We start from the raw sequence: 20,337 nt of genomic DNA, 5'->3' as shown, positions 1-20,337 counted from the left end.
ATCACTTGCGCCTAACTTGCAGCTGCTGCTAACTCTACCCAACTCGCGAGCTTGCATTCACCATTTTGCAGATGCAGAGATTTCAAGCCATGCACACGCTTTGAGGCATGACATGATGAGAGAGAGGGGGGCTGAAACAACGAAACAATGGAGAATAAGGGGCGACGAAAAAGAAAGAGAAGAGAGATGGATACACGTGCTATCTGCACGCTGGTACATACACGAGAGAGAGAGAGAGAGAGAGAGAGAGAGAGATGAGATAACTGCAGTCATCATCGATAACCCTAACAATAAAAAAGTCTTAACTAGAGAATCTTGTAACATAATTAAGGGAAATGATCATTTTTAAATAGTTGGTACCCCCTAATAGATAATATATTTTAATAGTAAAACAACACAATAAAAATTCCATGTAATTGTAGGCACATATTTAAACTTACTATCCCTCATCTCCCCTTACCGTAGTAGCAGGCCTTCGTACCTCCTCACCTTGTTTCCTTTGTGAGGGGAATAAGGGTAACATGCAAGTGGAAGAGAGAGGGAAAGAGAGAGAAGGTGCCATGCATCATTGGACTAGACTCACAGTGTGGTCAAGGCATTGCTGCAGACTGGTGCAACGTGTGGTGTGACAGGCAGAGAAAGAGACCCAAAGCTAGGGTTGTTTGCATCACGGGAGGTTGGTGGGTGGCAAAGGTGCACCAATGCTCGCCATTGCAAAATGAAGGAAGAGTATGGCACAAGAGCTCCGCAACATCGGTATGCCCGCCCTGTGTGAAGCAGACATCGAGGATGCAGTACCCTCTTTTGTCTTCATTGTGGATCTGTTGAAAGGGCGGTGGTAATGCGTGTGCTAGTATCCACCCAACCGTGCTATCTTATAGCCTCCCCCTAGCGTACACACTGTCCGATCATGCCATTTGGATTGCCAGTAGGACCCATGTCATTACATTACCCCCCTTGCAGAATCGTTTTTGTCCTCAAAAATGAACGTAGGAAAATGTTTCTTAAGTGCGGAGACATTCTCCCATGTAGAACCTTCTTCAGGTCTATCTAGCCATTTTACCAACACCTGTCGTCTGACATGATGTCTGGTGTGAAGCTCATGAGAATCCAAAATCGTTTCAGGCTCATGAGAAATGCTTGGTGGTTCGATAAGGTCAACTAGCACACCTGTGGTGTCAATGACATTATCATTCTGTCCTATCTGTTTTCGTAAATGGCTAACATGAAAAACCAGATGAAGTCGTGAGTGCTCTGGAAGAGCTGACTTATAGGCCACTTGACCTATACATTTGAGAATGGTAAATGGTCCACAATAGCGTGGTGAAAGTTTAGCAACTTTCCCATCTTCAAAATTTTGGAATGCTCCACAACTTTGAGGAAAACCTTGTCCCCTTCTTTGAAAGTAGCAAGACGACAATGCTCATCTACGTACTTCTTATATCGATCTTCAGCTTGCTTCACATTCTATCAAGCAATGCAAAGTATGTCAAAATGGTCTTGGAGAAAATATTTCGCTTGTTGTATCTTCTCCTTAGTCAACCCCACCATAACGGGTGATCTAGGTTGAAATCCATATAAAAGCATAAATGGACTAAACTCTGTAGTCACATGCTTTGAACTATTATAAGCAAATTCCAATATAGGTAAGTAGTCTTGCCAATTGGTTTGCTTCTTGCTAACGTACGCTCGTACCATATCCTCTAGCACTTGATTAACTCTTTCTGTTTGACCATCCGTTTCTGGATAATCAACCGTAAGTTTAGTTTCCAACTTTTGGAACGCAGCTCTCCAGAAGTGACTATTGAACTTTCGATCTCTATCACTAATGATACTAGCTAGAAGACCGTAGAACTCATATATATGCTCTACAAATAGCCGTGCTAATTTTGATGTCTTAACCGTAGTCTTAGTGGGAATGAATCAATCCATCTTTGTGAAACGGTCTACAATTACCCATATGGCATCATGGCCACGATTTGTAGTAGGTAGTCCTACTACAAAATCCATAGAGATAATCTCCCACTTACCTTGTGGAATCTTTAAAGAATGTAAAAGGCCACCTACCTTGAGGCGCTCTGCCTTATTAACTTGGTACTTTTGGCACTTTGGTACGTACTCTGAACATCATGATGTAAGCCCATCCAATAAAATTGCCATCGAATCAAGGCATACATCTTACGAATACCTGGATGACCAGCACTTGGACTATCGTGACACTAAAATAAGATTTGGTGCCTAGTGTCTGAGTCCTTTGGCACACACACTCTACCTTTGTGGAGTAAGTAACCATCATCAATGGAAAAATTCTTCCATCGCTTAAGCTCTTCCTGAGTAGGGGTGGAGCTCTGTGTGTTGGAGTTTTTATCTGCGCGTGCAGAGACATGTTGATCTGGCTGTACATAGACATGTGAGTGTGAGGGATCCCTTTTTACAACTGCACTCCACACTTTATCATATGATTGATCTTTTGCACACTTACCACGTAATGACTCCAAAAACCCACTCTTTATTTTCGTGAAAGCAAGTGAACTAATCTGAGGCATCCGACTTCGTTCATCTGCTACTACATTATATCACCCCTTGCGATATCATAGCTTACAATCATAATCTTGAAGGATTTCTGCCCATATAGCTTTACGGCCCTTCAAGTCCGTTTGAGTAGTAAACCATTTGATACTCTCATGGTCAAAAACTACTTCAAACTTGGCACTATATAAATGGTGTCACCACTTTTGTAAAGCGTGAATTATGGCGTAGAGCTCTCTCTCATAGACATAATAATTCTGTTGAGCTCTATCTAAATTTTTACTTTCAAAGGCTATAGGTCTTCCCTCCTGGAGAAGTACCACACCAATTGCTTTATCACTAGCATCAGTTTCTACCACAAACGGCTTAAGTGGGTCAATGATTGCTAGGATGGGAGTAGTGGCTATAGCTAGCTAGCTACCTGAGTTGTCAAAACTGCGTTTTTGGGCTTCTTCCCAAGAAAAGGTCTTACCTTTTTCTTTAAGTTGATCCATCGTAGGAACAATGATTTTGGCATGATCACGGATATACTCGAAGCCATGCCTAAAAATACTTGAAGCTCCTCACAGTGTTTGGATGTGGCCATCAAAGAATGGCAACGACCTTGTCAGTGTCCATTTTGATACCAGAATAAGAGATCACATGACCGAGGTAATGTATCTCTGTTTTAAAGAAATCGCACTTGCTTTGCTTAGCATACAACACGTGAGCTCGTAGCTATCCAAACACTAATCGTAAGTGTTCTATGTGTTCATCTTCAGTCTTACTGTAAATGAAAATGTCATCAAGGAAAACCACAAAAAATTTTCCAAGATAGGGATATAAGACACTATCCATGAGTGTCATAAATGTAGCTGGAGCATTGGTTAAACCAAAAGGCATAACCAAAAATTCAAAATGCCCGAACCATGTTCTAAAGGCAGTTTTGGAGATATCTTACAAAAGGATACGCACCTGGTGGTATCCTGAACAAAGATTTATCTTTGTATAGTATCTTGCTCCATGGAGTTGATCAAACAACTCATCCACTCTTGGCAGAGGACACTTCTTCTAGATGGTTATGGCGTTTAATCTACACACGTGCGCATAGTACCATCTTTCTTTTTCACCAATAGAATTGGTGATTCCCAAGGCGAAGTGCTAGGTCTAATGAAACCACAGGCGAGGTAGTCATCCAGATGACTCTCAACCTCCTTGGCTTCTTTAGCACTCATACGATAAGGTGGTTTACTCACCGGTTTAGTGCCTGGCAAGACATCTATGCCATGCTGCACATCACGTGTAGGTTTAAATTCGACGGCAAATCACTTGAAAATACATCACTATACTCTGTGAGTAAGTGAGTCAGCTTTTTCCGTGCAAAAGGAGAAAGTAAACTAGAGTTATGCTAGGATGGAGAATCTTGTAATTCCTGTAATGTTTGTTTTACAACAGCTGCACGTTGCTCTATATAATTAAAATTGAGAGCACTTTGCTTGTTAGATTTGTTAACACTTTTTCTTATCATTAGAATTCATTGCACTTTGCATACCATGATTAGAATTCAATGCACTTTGCTCTTGAGAATTCACAAGACTTGGAGACAAGCAGTAGCAAAAAAAGACTTCATCTATTAAATCTGCTTTCTGCAAAATAGAAAGCCCGACTGTACATATAAGAGATGCAGATGGTATATTTTTCTCACCAAGCAAAAGCACATGTTTACCATTGGCCATAAAGGATAAGGAGTTGTGTTCATAACTAGTGTGCAATGTGTTTCCTAAACCATGCAGCCACTCCCGTCCTAAAACTCATCGGCATGGTCCATGTTTATAACTTGAAAGTCAAGGGTCATCGTATGATCTTAAACAATAAGCTCAACCCCTTGAACTACCGTGTCCCATACTTCTTTATCATTGCCAAACATATTCTCCATCACATAGTTGTGGGAGTAGGGAGTCTCTGTAAGCTTCAATTTCTTGACTAGCTTATAGTTCAAGAAATTATGAGTTGCACCATCATCCACTAAAATACAAACACATTGTCCGTTAACAGTGCCATGCATGGGAATCAAATCATGGGGGCCAAAGGTGGGCTACCACATTGAAGGAGGCACACAACGTACACTTGTGCTTTTCTTGCATATGAAGAACCTCTACAACACAATATTTGGAAGATGAATCTAATGTGAGGCGTTGCACCGTGTGTATGGCCTTTTCTTTGCCTTCCAAAAGAGGACAATCTTTCTTGTTATGTTGGTCCGAAAGACATCTAAAACACAAATTGTGTTTCTTTGCACGCTCAAAATCAGCAGTGCTGAAAGACCCACGTGGAGTATCTCCTAATTGCTTAGGCTTATTAGTCTCTTGTAAGCGTGGAGAGGTAGATTGTCTCTTATTCCTCTTGGAACATGTGGGAGATCTACCTGGCCATTGGCTCTTAGACACATTTCTCTTAGCAAAATTATTCTTAGAGTAGGAAACATTTCCTTTCCTCTCTTGGTCATCATCATATCTTTGGGCATGACTGATAGCTTCTTCCAAAGTTTTTGGATGTTGGGTCTTGACATGAAGATGATAGTCTTTGTCAAGACCCCTATTAAAACCCAGTATCTTTTGGAATTCATCTAGACCTTCTAGTTTTAATATGATATCTCGATAATTCAAAAGGTAAACACACACTAACACACACTAATGTAAAGAGAGAAAAAAAAATGTCAACTTGTACCTTGTGAAATTGAAGTCTTTGTGTTTTGTATGCTCCACGATTTGCATTTCATGCGAACCTCGCCTTACGGGAATTGTAGCACTTCACATGTCGTTCGTCGTAAGAACACTTTTGTTGATTCTTCACAAAAACCTCGTCATTTTTGTGAAGGCTTTTTTCACGTTGAAGCTACCTCCTTGAGGAAAAAAGAATTTTAGGAGGAAAACTTGCCTTCCTCCGAGAAGTGAAAAGGAAGCATGAAACCACTTCCTTGAAGTTTGAGCTTTCCCTTTCCTTCTAGTTTTCTTTTCAAAACAAGTATGCTATCTTTCCTTGTTATACACAAAAAGGTTCAATAGCTTGATGGTGAAGTGTTGGACTCTTACCCTCATGGGGTGGGATCAACCCTCCTTCATGCAAGGGTTAAGTGGGCCTTCCTACGCCTGCAGCCAATGGCTCCAACGGAAGCCTTCGGAGCCATAGACTTGTTGATTGAGTTTGCATTGGTCGTGCGTTGTGGGTGGGGCATGCCTTCGCGCGTTGCGCGAAGGGAACTGTGCCTGTCTTCTTTTTGCTGCACAACGGAGACATCGCTGTCTGCGGACCGTCTGAGAGAAGCAACGTATCGCATGCACATGCAACCCGCTTTTTCCCTTCTCCAAAAATTAGCTTGGATACCAGTGAAAGGGTGGTGGTAATGCATGTGCTAGTCTCCACCCAATTGTACACACTGTCCGGCCGTACCGGTGACCTTGCCCATAGAACCCATGTCCTTACATCTGCAATGTTGAAGGGTTGCAGAGAGGATGATGAATGATGATGGTCCATGCTATGGAGGAGAATATAGGTAGCTCAACATGGTTCTCTCTCAACAAGCTGCGAGGGGGAAGAGCGGGGTCTCTCATCCATGAAACCAATGGGACATGCCAACACTGCTCAAAGTGGCACAGAGAGAAATAGAGAGAGGGCTGGTTTGTGTGGTGAAGATGTAGAGGCTATGGGGAGCGGACAAGGAAAGGGCAAGATGACGGGGACTTTCCCTGTGATGATAATTTAAAACGACGAAAACCTAAACAAATTCCAATTAAACATCGTTGTCTCCGGACCGTGTGAGAGAATGTCGCTGTCTGCAGACCGTGTGAGAGAAGCAGCGCATCGCATGCACATGCACCTTGCCTTTTCCCTTCCCCAAAAATTAGCTCGGATACCAATGAAAGGGTGGTGGTAATGCGTGTGCTAGTCTCCACCCACCAATCGTGCTATCTTATAGCCTCCCCCTAGCGTACACACTGTCTGACCGTGCCGATGGCCTTGCACGTAGGACCCATGTCCTTACATCTACGATGTCGAAGGGTTGAAGAGAGGAGATGAATGATGGCGGTCCATGCTACGGAGGAGAATACGGGTAGCTTAGCATGTCGCTCTCTCAATAGATTGCGAGGGGGAGGAGTGGGGTCTCCCATCCATGAAACCAACGGGACATGCCAGAATCGCTCAAAGTGGCACAGAGAGAGATAGAGAGAGGACTGGTTTGTGCGGTGAAGATGTAGAGGCTATGGCGAGCGGGCAGGGAAAGGGCAAGATGACGAGGATTTTTCCTTTGATGATAATTTAAAAGGACGGAAATCTAAATAGATTCTGATTAATGTAAATTGAAAAGAGCCGGTTGTAAGTGGGCAAAAACGTTTTCTGTCATAAAAATCTACAATCTAACCAACCCAAATGACTATCTTATATTAAACTAATCATTTAATGTGGGAGAATCGACAAGAACAAGGGTTCGAATATAGACATGTTCTTTCGGGTCTATCTCGACACGGGCCCAATGATAAAGGGACCCAAATGAGGGATGATCTATCAAAGAGTAAGCTTAGCTAATGGAGCTTAAAGACCTTAGGGTTAGCTTCATTAAAGACCTCCAAAGGTTAGTGTTAAAATTCCTTTGACCTTAGGTAAAAGCTAGCGTTGAGCTCTTGGTGGGAACCCGACCCACGCTTAAGGTGCTTTTCGTGCTTGCTGACTAAGGTGCTTGAGGTGCTTGTCATGCTTGATGACTAAGGTGCTTGAGATGCTTGTCATTCTTGCTGACTAAGGTGCTTGAGGTGCTTGTCGTGCTTTTGCCGACTAGGGAGCTTGAGATGCTTGTGGGAACATTACCCAAGCTTAAGGTGTTTGGTCATGCTTGCTAACTAAGGTGCTTGAGGGTAAGGTGTTCCACAAAGTCAACAACTATCCCTACAAGGAGGGGGCAAGCCCTACAAGAGGGGGCGAGAGAGAGAACACACACACCTTCACACAAGGCAAGCTTGGTACAAAGAAAGCATATAGGACACTTGTCAAGTTCCTCCTCATGTTGCCCTCATGGTGTGCCTAAAGCCTATTGGTTATCCTCCCAAGGGGTCCAATGATAATTTAGTAGATTTACTTAATTGTTTTTTCATTTATCAAGTCCTCTCTCTCAAAGGGGAAAGGGCGACACTTGTCCCAAGACTACCTTTCTTGCTTGTAATGAATCCTGCATGTGATTGGATAGTCTTGCAGGGGTCCAGTGAGCTTCAAGCTTGAGCTACAAGGGGGGGGTCGACCAAAGCAAGAGGGGGGGCTAGCTTGAGGGATGTACTCTACCACACATACTCACACACACTCTCATTGTGTGAAGTGAAAAGTGCAAGATCTCCATCTCCTTCTCCAAGCTAGTAGAGAAGTTGAGATCCTACACCAACAATCTTGGCTATGGAATGCAAATTCAACCAAGAGCCATGCTTCAATGCTTAAGCTTGCCATCTTCTCCACCTTCATTACTATGCTATTATGTATGCTAGCAAGAAGAGTGATGATAAGTGAGGAACTACTTCTTTCTCCTATGGAATGTTTCTTCTTCCTCTTCCCTACCCTCATTCCCCACTAGCTCTCTCCACCTTCGAAGGTGTTTGAGGCCTTGGGACTGAGGCTTGGGATAAATAATTATTTTTGCAAATTTCATGTTATGCTCGTGGTGCTTGAAGCTTTCCATCTTCATAGCATCACCACCTAGGTAACAAGGAACACAAAGATTGTATTGTACCAAGTCTCTCTTGATGGGAGAAACTATAATACAAATGCCTATTGGAGGGAGGACCGACTCCACATAAATACGGTCCTCAATTTTTGTCATGTTCTCTAAACTCTCTCTCTTGCAAAAGTATTGTTCATGCCAAGCTAACTAAATACTATGTTTATGTTGTTACCATCAATCAAGTTTACCCTCTATGCTCACAAAGTATTCTCACAAAAGTGCTTTCTGTAATTTCCTAATTCCGCTACTCTCAAAGTTCATAGGCCATTTCCATTACATTTTCTTTATTTGTTTTGATGGGAATCACAAGAGATGCTCATGCTCGGTTTATGTGAAACTTAATGGAATTTGAGAAGTTGAGATTAACTTTTCCCTCAACTTTTCCTTACAGTTGGGGGCTAATACACATGGAAAAAGGGAAGGGTGAGGAGACTCGAGAACGTGATATCTCATTCACCATCTGTCAGCACGAGATTTTGCATGATTTTAGATGGAGACAAAGGCTCGCATTGGAGCACCAGTGGTGGATTTTTTTTTTTGTGCACGCAATATAGAGGTTGGCACTCAAGGATGAATGGTACTTATTCTTTGGTAACTACTACCCTTCCTAACCTCCATGTGCATTGAGATCTAAAGTTGGATGAAACTTCTTCTTCCATAAGATGGCTTCTTGCTTCATTAGAGGCATCTCCAACATGTTGTGGCCAAATTTCTTTGTTATTTCATTTGGTTGGATCATTAGAAGTATTTGTACTCCAAAACTTTGAGTTTATATTCCTTGACTACCCCATCTGGCATGCCTGCTATCCATTGTTTGAGCTCATCTCGAGCATTCACTTCTTGTTGGTGTTCTTCAAATTCATGAATGCCTCCCATGGTTAAACTACCTGGTAGATCTATTTATTAAGAGAGGTTGATCAACACTTTCAAACTATATGTGCATGGTTTGGGTGATTGGTAGATGTTTAGGTGCTTCTGAGGTGATGCCCAATCTATAGCTTTGGACTTTATCTCCCAATCATGCATTTTTTACGCACAATCAAGTCTAAGGCTTTGCTTTAGCCAACTATTCCTATAGATCTTTGATTTGTTGCTCCTTCTGTGCATTCATTGTAAGCATACTAGCCATCAAGAGTTCTCTTTGTAGATTTTGTTGTTCTAGCTTAGCCTTTGGTGGTTTGACTTCCTCTGAATTGTTTTGTTGAATATTGAGAAGTCAAGGGTGGTGGCGTCACATCTTGATTGGAAAGGAGGGTAGTGAGAGTGTGCTTGATAGAATCAAATGAATCATAGAGTTTTTAGTACTTCTTCTTCTCCCTTTCTAGATCCTCTTCCCCAATGCTTGTTGCTCCACTTGTAATTGGCTATTTACTTTGGTTTCTTTTTCTAGATCCTTGTAAGTATTTTTTTGCATCCGTCTTCACCTTGTTTATCATATTTTGTAACTTCTTTTTGTCCTTTTTCAGTATGTACACTAGCTATTTAAGATATGCTATCTCTTGATTTGGTTGAGCCGTGAGTCCGTGACAGTTTTTGCCTCTTCTACTTCTTTGATCCGAACTGTAGTCACCATTTTATGGTGGTTAAACGAAAGTTCTAACATATCCTTCCTCAGACACAATTGCAGGTGGTGGAGAAGGTTGTATTTGGAAAGGTGGTCTCCCTAGTTTCCTCTACTACATTTGCAGTAGTTGCTATGATATTAGGGAAAATATGAACCCCAAAAGGGCCCTTAAGGGTCAAAGATTCTTCGAAATATACTCTCTACACCAATGAGAATGGGCGTGTGGCCACAATCCCACCAAGTTTTGCATTTTTATAAATGGCCATAACTTGAGCATTTTAACTTCAAAGTTTTCAGACATTTGGATTACATTGTCGAGATCTTTCCATAGATATGTTACAAGACATAGTTTTGAGGTATGTAGATATGGGCTATCCATGTCCCCTCTTTTATGTCCTATTATTGACTGAAATATGATTGGTTGCTCTTAGAAGGCCCTTTGGGGTGCATATGCTTTTTGTTTGGCTTTAGAAATGTATCCTCATGTTATGTAAGTGGATTGAGAGTGGAATCAAAGATTGAATCTAACTTTGTAGTATGTTATCTCTTGTATTCCTTGTCTTTGTTCAATTTTGCACTTTAATACCTAATGTATTCTTTGTTGTTCAACATTATCCAGCTATTTTGAGGTTGTCTTTTGCCATCTTCTTTATTTATTCCTTGAGTCATTTGATTTTTGCATCTAATTCCAAATCATTAGAGTCAAAGGAGAATGAAACTTGCGGTGCTGGCTTTCTTTTGCTTTGTATATATAAATATTATGCATGCATATGTAAATTATGGAGAATGTTCTCATGCATCTAAATACACATATCATGATGATCATTATGTATGTGCTATTGCATGACATCCACCCCTCTAAACATGCACATCCTCTGATATGTGCCAACCAATATCCCATAATTGCAAGCAGAAAGATGTAAACATATAACCACTAGCCCGTTGTATGCATACCATCTACAATCTCCCACTGCAGCTTCATGCGAGCATACCCTCCTCCAAGATCCTAGGGGAAACACAAAAAATTCTCATTAGTGGAACATAAGCATTTATTAACACATAATCCATCGTGAACACCACCTTGATCATATGGCAAATAAATCACCCACCCAAAACCATTCATTTTTCCATTGCCTCCTGGATCAAATGGCTTATAGAATCACTGGCATAGATCATAAGCATAATGGTATCCTCACGAATCAAAACATAGAACCACTTACTGTACAATATTGGGTATCTTCAAATCCCTACATCATTAGGTAACATTGCATATTGTCATATCCCTTATGCAAGTTTCTCTGATAAATGTTGCTAATCATCTATCACTGTAAGGAACATTGGTAGTGTAGTTTTGTCCCCTCTAGCAGTGAAATTATGGTCATGCATCAATTCCTTCACAAAGCCCTCCTCATTTGGCTCCCAAGAAGCATTAGGAAAATTTTTCCTAGTTTACACATGCTCAAAATCTAGTAGAGCCTCATACAACAATTGCACTAGGTTGGTAACCTAAGAGGACATAAAAGCTTCCTTTTAGGGTTTTGAGAAAAAACTTCCAAAATTGTAGTAGATCCACTCATTTTGGAAAATTATTTGACATGCTTAGTTCATGGATTACTACATATCACAAACACTTAGAAACTTGTAAAATTTCTCATCTCTTGGTCACAACAAGCCTCCAAAGTTAATGGACCAATCTGTTTTGCCTAAAAAAACCATTTCTTCTAGATGATTGTGTATAATTGACACTAGGGATTTTTGTAGAACATGAGATAAAATTCCCCGTTAGCTTCAACGGGCTGGTGATCAAAACATATGGTTGCTTTTGCCTCACTTATTTTTTGGCAAAAAAATTAGGTGCCACAAAGTTGCATTTTTTTCATTCTGCCAACCTATCATCAAAGTTTCTATAGTCATGCTCAATATAGATACTATATACATGTTTTTTTAGTTCCCTTTGGGTCTTTGATATCAAAAGTATCCATGTAGCATGTCAAAAGAATAATAGATCTCTTACCAAGTGGAACCATGGGGACAATGGTGAAGTGCTAAATACAACAAACATGTGTGTGTGTGTGTGTGTGTGTGTGTGTGTGTATATGAGAGAGAGAGAGAGAGGTGAATCATGGAAGGCCATTTGACACACACACACTAGCATTTTGACAAGTTTCCTCCTTTCTGCTTGAGCAAGAGAGCTTGAATAATTAGTTAATTAAACTAAATTCTCATTGGACCTCTCTCAAGGCCATCCAATATACTTTAGGCACACTATGAGGGCAATCTTGCTAGAGGCTTGACATGTTTCCTATATGCCTCTTGTGGAAAAGGATTGCCTTGAGAGCGTGCATGTGTGTGTGTGTGTGTGTGTGTGTGTGTGTGTGTGTGTTCTCTCTCATGCCCTTAGGCTCTCCCCCTCCTTTGTAGAAATCATGGTTGAATTGCACACCACAAGCACCTTGGTCTTCAAGCATGACAAATACCTCAAGCACCTTGGCCTGTAAGCACGACAAGCACCTCAAGCATCTTAGTCAGCTCAAGAACCTCAAGCACACCTTAGTCAGCTCAAATATGACAAGCACCTCAAGCACATGCCTAGTTTACCCTAAGGTCTAAGGACTTTTAACCCTAATATTTGGAGGTCTTTAATGAAGCTAACCCTACGGTCTTTTAAGCTCCATTATTAACACATTGTTCTTCAGTAGACCATCTCCTTTTAAGCCCTTGTCAAGATGTATCCATCCCTCATTTTGGTCCCGTGCTGAGCTAGGTCTAACAATACATATCTATGTTCTAGCTCTTGTTTTCCTTTTGACCTCCCATATTAAATTATCAGTTCAGTTTAACATGAGAAAATCATTAGGATAAATCTAGATATTAGATTTTATGACATTACCTCTCCCTTGAAATCATAGTCTTCCTCGAGAAGGTAAAATTCTTAGTCATTAGTCTATGTTTCTTAGCGGGTAGAGGATCCCTTTTTACCCTATGACATCATTCCAAAATGGATGACTAGTCCATTTGGTGCTTGGGAGACTTGGCTGCCACAAGCATGTTTGCTCTTTAGTCCCTAACAAAGTTCCAAAGTAGAGTGACAAATTCTACTAGGTGTTTGAGAGACGTAGTCATCACAAACATGATCCTAAGCATGCATACTAATTAAATTTGTGCACAATAAAAAGAAAAGTAGTCTTATAAGACAAAAACATTGTTCATTTATAAAGCATTTACATTTGCTTACTCTAGTGTAGAATTGTAAGCATTAACAAGGTCCATATTATCCTTAAGTTGTGTTCCTTGCATCCACCTAGCATCTTCAAAAGGATAATTTTTTAATTTAATAAGATATTGGCGGATAATCTTATTGTCGTAGCACCTTGTCTTCATGTCAAAGAATATCTTTGGGTTGTAGCACCTCTTCTTGATCTTCGAGCTCTGGAGGGTCTTCAATAATTGGCTCTCTTGGTGGCTCTCCTTTGTAAGGCTTAAGTAGGCTCACATGAAAAGCATTGTGTATGAGCCAATGGTTGGATAACTTTAACTGATAGGCCATCTCATTGATTAGTTTTAGGATTTGAAAAGGACCATAGTATCTTTTGGTTAGTTTAGCATAATACTTTTGGTGGCCCGTAGGATTTTTGCCATGAGTTTGCCTCAATCAAGCCTTGGGAAACTTCAGTAAGACCCAATCATTTTACTTGAATGCTAAGGCCCTTCTATGCTTATTAGCACTAGCTTTTTGCCTTTGTTGAGAGATAGATATAGCCTCCTTAATCTTTTGGAAAGATTCTTGTAGGTTTCAATTATACTCATTGGTAGTGACTCGTCTTCTCATGTGCCTTAAGTAGCAAGGGACTTTTAGGTCTTCCTTCAATGATCTCGAAAGGTGGCTTTCTTGTAGTAGTATGGACAATGTTGTTTTACGCATACTCTACAATAGGTAGGAACTTCTCCCATTGTGAGCAATGATCTACTTCCATGACATAGGTCTTGAGTAGATCTAGAATCTTAAGGTTAGCTATCTCACTTTGGTCATCCGTTTGTGGGTGATAGACCAAAGAGAAATTTAGCCTTGTACCTAGATTCTCAAAGAGACCCTTCCAAAATTTATTGGTCATTCTAGGATCTCTATCTGACACTATGGATGTTGGCAAGCCATGGTGCTTGAAAATTTGTGATATGAAGAGGGTTGTCATTTGATGTACCTTAATAGTCTTTTTGATAGGTATAAAATGTGCTTGTTTACTAAACCTATCAACAACTATTGTCCATATTCCCATGGGTGTACTTTGGTAATCTAAAGATAAAATACATGGATATACTCTCCCATGGTGAATTAGAAATTAGCAATGGCTGGAGTAATCCATGTTGATTCCCTCTATCATACTTGGTCTTTTGGCATACCACGCATTTTGAAACATACTCTTGTATGTCTACTTTCATGGTAGGCCAATAGAAATACGTCTCTACTCAAAGAGTAGGTTGAATCCCTCTATGCCCCACATAGAGAGGAGCATGGGGTTTATACATTACTTTCTCACGGAGAGAGTTAGGAACACATAGTCTATTTCCATGGAGAAGATAACCATCCTGCAAGGTGACCGGTTCTTCTTTCTTTCCTAAGGCAATGGCTGGCATAATATCCTTGAAATCAGAGTCATTAGCATACTCATCTACCATAGAAGATAGATCATTGTGAGTTGCTACAGACACTGCATTTACTTTTGGTCATTGAGATAGTGCATCGGCCACTTGATTGTGCTTGCCAATAATATGAGCAATATGAAAATTAAATTACGAAAGAAAATTTTTCCACCTCTTTTGTTTGTTGGAAAGTTTGATTTGCATCATGAAGCACTTTAAACTTTGGTGATCCATTCATTGGATGAATGGAGTCCTCAAAAGATAATGCTTCCATGTGTCAAGGGAATGTAGAACAGCTAATAGCTCCTTTTCGTATATGCCCAACACTCGCTCATTGGAATTGAGTCTTCCACTCTCTTATGCTATGGCATGCCCTTCTTGAAGCAAAATTGCTCCAAGGAAATCTCCACAAGCATCACATTGGACCTCAAATGGTTCTGAGAGATCCGGTAGCGTAAGTACAAGTTGAGAGGTAAGATTCTCTTTGAGATTCTCAAAAGAATTTTTCTCTTTTGTAGTCTATGAATACTTAACATTCTTCTTTGTTAAGCCATGTAATGGTCTTGCTATTTGTGAGAATTTTTCTATAAATCGTGTATAGTATGCACACATACCAATAAAGCTTCTTAGCTCATGTAGATTCCTTGGGTTAGGCCATGGTTTTATTATCCCTAAATTTGATGGATCCATATGGATACCATCTTGAGAGATAATATGACCTAAGTATTGAATCTCTTGAAGGAAAAATTCACTCTTCTTTGGATTAATGAAAAGTATATTCTCCCTCAAAGCTTGAAATATTACCTGGAGATGTTGCTTATGCTCCTCGAGAGAATTGGAGTAGATGATGTTATCATCAAAGAATAATCCAATGAACTTGCACTAGGATTGTTCGTGCATATGGAAGATGATATTGTGATTGGATTGATGTGTTATGTTTCTCATGGCAGCATCGCGACAAGACTTGGATCACCTACATTGCTTAGAGGGCGGCCACATATGCCCAATAAATTGGATGGGCGTTGGGTGCGTTTTAATTTTTGGAAGGCCGTCGAAACCATTGGGGCAGCCACATAAGCCAGACAAATATTGATATTGTCGATGATTTGAATCTTGCTCTAATCCTCTCTCGCCACAATTAGTAGCAACGCATTCTCCTCTCTCTCTCTCTCTCTCTCTCTCTCTCTCTCTCTCTCTCTCTCTCTCTTTTAAGAATGCAAGCGCAGGATCATAAAGGTGGTATCATGCCGGAAGACTACATGCTCGTCGAGGCTCTCTTGGTTGCAGCCATGGCAGTCAATGTTGCAATTTAGCATACCTTGCTTCTTTTCGAGATGGCCATGCCCAACCTTTCTTGCTCGTAGATAGGGGAGCTTGACGACTTGAAGGATTCAATTACATATGCTACAGTCCATGCAATGCTTTTCATATGCACGTGTGTGCGGCATGTGTGTCAGAGGAAGGAGGCAGCAATTGGCGTGTGGTATGTGAAGCCTCAAAGCCGTCACTTTTGGAAAACATTTCTTCAATATACAGCAAGTGACGGCCTCTAATTCGAGGAGAATGTTGCATTCCACGAGATTGCTTTGAATTTGCTTGTAGTTTGGTGTCTGGGAATTTGCAACAACGGTCCATTCCAACGCAAATGTTGGAGGCTATTCTGAGCCAAAGCCTCCGCATCGAGAAGAAAGTGGCGATGTCATTATACCTACTAGGGGTTGGAGGGCCATTGCATTTAGTATCTAGCATGTTTCGGGTTGGCCGGTCTACTGTTACCAAGGTGTTCCATCAATTTGTGCATGCCATGTTGAAGCATAGGAGCACCTTCATCAAATGGCCTCAAAGAGATGAGGAATGGCATCTCTTGAAGGATGGATTTTCTCGTAAGCACAGCTTTCCTAATTGCTGTGGTGCCATTGATGTGACTCACATCGACATGGAACTACCTGGTGGTGAGGCTCATACACATTGGTATGATTGAAACAAGAATTACTCTATGTGTTTGCAAGCTATTGTCGATAGTGAAATGCGCTTTCTTGATGTGATGTGTGGCATGCCAGGCATGTGCAATGATATACATGTTCTAAGTAATTCTTCTCTTTACCATACAGCCTAAACCGGGATTATGTTCAATGGCCCACCTATAGTTCCTGGTCGACATGGAATCCGTGAATACATTCTAGCCGATGGTGGTTACCTCAACATGCCTTGAATAGTCATTCCATTTGCACCGGTGGAAGATGATGAAGATATGCAACACTTCAATTATAGGCTCTCAAGCACGCGGATTGTCGTGGAGCGCACATTTGGTTGCTTGAAGAAAATGTGGCCTTATTTGCACCAACAATCTTGTAATCCTGACCCGGAGTTTTTGCAAAAGGTCATTGCAACTTGTTGCATCTTGCATAACATATGGCTCGACTTTGGCATCGACTTTCTCGAGGAGGAGGGTGGGGGGATACCAAGCCAAACCGTACCACCCCTACGAGCTACTGTGGGCACGCATAACACCAGAGATGCACTCTTCGCATCCATGAACTTAGGAGGGCTTACGGATTGACTTTTGAATTGGCTATGCTTTGATATTATTGGGCATTACCTAAGGAAGTTGTAAAGTAGTATGTTTTTGTCTCCTTGTACAAACATTTCATGAAATTAGTATGTTATGATGTTTTTGGGCATTACCTATGATGTTGTAAAGATGTGGTGTTTCTGTCTCCTTGTACTTTCATGGCTATACATTTTTTCTATCAACTTGTGTGTTTGACAATCTGCTTGTGACAAGAGTGAAATTCTAAGGCCAAGAAAAATGTATACACATTCCAGAGTCTTACCACGCACCGAGCGAGTTTTTTCGAGCAAAGACAAACCCGAACAAATGTTTGTATGTATCTATAAACATTTAGTTGAACTCTAGCTTTCTAATTATGTTAATTTTTCATGTCATGATGTGTTGCTTTTTGTATGGTGATGTTCCATTGTCAAGTACATTGGCTTTAATTTTTCCTTTGCACCTATCTCTAACCATGCCTATTATATATGTATATATACATATGTATGCACACACACACACACACACACACACACGTCTTGATACACACACACATGTGTGTGTGTGTGTTTCAAGAGAGAGAGAGAGAGAGAGAGAGAGAGAGAGAGAGAGAGAGAGAGAGAAGGAAAGTGAAGCTCTCATGTGGTACAAACAATCCCAAGTGAAAGATTTATCCAATGAGTATTGACCTCAAGGCATGCTATTCAAAACAAGTAGATTAAGAGCAATAAAGGGTAGCTGGGTTGAAGGCCAATCTCTCTTTAGCCATTGGAGATGGCCCGGTTTGCTAGAGAGAGAGAGAGGGGTCCAAATGGCTATGCATGCATAAATTTAGGGGGGTCCGGACTACCTAGAACTTCATACCCTCAATCAAGGTGGCAAGCCTCCATTGGTTAAAAAAAAGGCACTCAGTTTTGAGACACACTAGAGGGACGCCTTTCCCTCATAATAGAGGCAAGTTTGGTACTTTTTGGTGCAAAATAAAGACAAGGGTTTGATCTCTAACCCTCACCTATAGTTGCGAATCACATAACCACTAGCTCGTATCTCATTTATCGCTTCAAAAGCTGACGCTTTCTTTTATATCTAGACGTTACAACAACAGGCTATTGTAAAAAGGAATGTCTATGTTGGGAGGTTGTGGCATGTACAATATGAATGCACCCGCTGGGTCATATATACCTAGATGAATCCAGGATAAGCCCAAATTCACCCTTGAAGGAAAGTGCAAGGTATAGACCCATGGTAGTCACCCGCAAGACAATATAACCATCATCTCCATCATGCATAGTATTGACTAAATACCACAACATCCCCACTAACGTCGCTAGTGCCCAATAGTGGGTGTAGAACTAGGTACTAACATATGCTCCCCATCACAACACACACCACACACACACACACACACACATGAGCATACATCAACACAAAGTTCAGCGTACTGAGTTTCTGTCGTGACTCCGGAGATCAAGGGCAGGCCCAGCCATAATGAAGCCTATCACTAAAAGAAGCATAAAATAAAATAAAAAGCACAAAAATGAGGTAGTTGATAGGGCATATGTACCACAAAAGATAGAAAGAATTAGCACAATATCAACTGGTCGGACAAAAACTTCACAATTTGAAGTCTGCATGTTCGCTATACGACTAAAAAATATACCTAGATGTATCCAGGATAATAAGCCCAGATTCACCCTTGAATGAAAGTGCAAGGTATAGACCCATGGTAGTCACCCACAAGACAATACAACCATCAGCTCCATCATGCATAGTGTTGACTAAATACCACGACATCCCCACTAACGTCGTCAATGCCCAATAGTGGGTGCCCATATTTTTTTTCTAGGTGCGACTAGTGATCATTTCCCCACTACTGCCAATCCCCCTAGGTAGGAGTCAACTCTTAATAAAGTCCTAACTCCCACACCGGCGCGTATGGCTAGAGAGAGTTTTTTTTTAGTTCATATTGCATTTTAAAAGGTGGGAAAAGCTGGACGATGATATTTCTATGTGTGACCAAGGCAGCTCCACAGGGTGCAATACATCTCCCTCTAGTGATCCGCGCCTGCGCGGATGGCTAGAGAAAGCTTCATGATACATTCTGGAGGGTAGGCAGAACTGCATGATGACGATATTGCTATGGGCAACCTCGCAGGGTAAAATACATGCTTGTGTCTTTGCTTTTGCTACAGGACACTCTGTGTGTGTGTGTGTGTGTGTGTGTGTGTGTGTGTGTGTGTGTGTGTGTGTGTGTGTGTGTGTGTGTGTGTGTGTGTGTGTGTGTGTGTGTGTGTGTGTGTGTGTGTGTGTGTGTGAGAGAGAGAGAGAGAGAGAGAGAGGCGCAAGGGCCCTGCTCGATTTAGATCTCTAGACTACTCAGAAAGTAATGGGTACATTAAGGGTGTCGTCTCCGACATTGTTCACGATTCTGGCAGAGGAGCACCTCTTTGCAAGGTGACCTTCCGCCACCCCTTCCGCTTTAAACACCAGAATGAGTGCTTCATTGCTGCAGAGGGTATGGACTCTGGCCATTTTGTTTACTATGGAAAGAAGGCAACCCTTTCCATTGGCAATGTTCTTCCTCTCAAGTCGGTGCCGAAGGGGCGCTGTGGGTTTGTAATGTTGAACAGCGAGTGGGGGATCGTGGCTCTTTTGCTAGAGCTTCTGGTGACTATGTAATCGTTGTCAGCCATAAACGGATAACAACACCACATGTATCAAGCTTCCCTCTAGAGCCAAGAAGATTGTGCCAAGTGGTTGTTGTGCAATGATTGGCCAAGTCGGAGGTGGAGGGAGAACTCAGAAACCTATGCTTAAGGCTGGTAATGCGTATCATAAATACAAGGTGAAATGTAACTGCTGGCCTAAAGTACGTGGTGTGGCAATGAACCCTGTTGAGCATCCCCATGGTGGTGGTAACCATCAACACATTCGGCATGCCAGTACAGTCAGACGTGATGCTCCACCTGGGCAGAAGGTTGGTCTTATTGCTGCTAGGAGAACGGGTAGGTTGCGTGGACAGGCTGCTACTGCTGCTGCAAAGACAGATAAGAGTGCTTGAGGGCCAGTTTGTAGGCTACTTGGCGTAAGCAGCTGTTTTCTGGTGGATATCTGTTGTCTAGCCTCTAGTTGTGAACATTTGAGTTTTTGGAAGATTACCACAAGTTTTGGACACACATTTCATGATTGAGAACGTTAATTTAAAGCTACTTTATTTTTTTATTTTTATTTTTAAGAGAGACAGAGATTGGTTGGGGGAATTTCTCTAGGGTATGGAGTGTGAGAGTGATAAACAAACTATATTAAAGTCATGCA

The 20,337-nt window shown here is 41.3% G+C and overlaps 1 pseudogene; it reads left to right on the top strand.

The window, feature by feature from the left end:
* Positions 1-19,774: 19,774 nt before the first annotated feature.
* LOC147452319 (large ribosomal subunit protein uL2 pseudogene) lies at positions 19,775-20,087 on the top strand (annotated as a pseudogene).
* The last annotated feature ends 250 nt before the right edge of the window (positions 20,088-20,337 follow it).

The sequence above is a fragment of the Adiantum capillus-veneris genome, chromosome 8 (genome assembly GCF_014529385.1).
Source record: "Adiantum capillus-veneris isolate H3 chromosome 8, ASM1452938v2, whole genome shotgun sequence".
Lineage (NCBI taxonomy): Eukaryota > Viridiplantae > Streptophyta > Polypodiopsida > Polypodiales > Pteridaceae > Adiantum > Adiantum capillus-veneris.
This window is presented reverse-complemented; position numbering and strand designations above follow the sequence as displayed.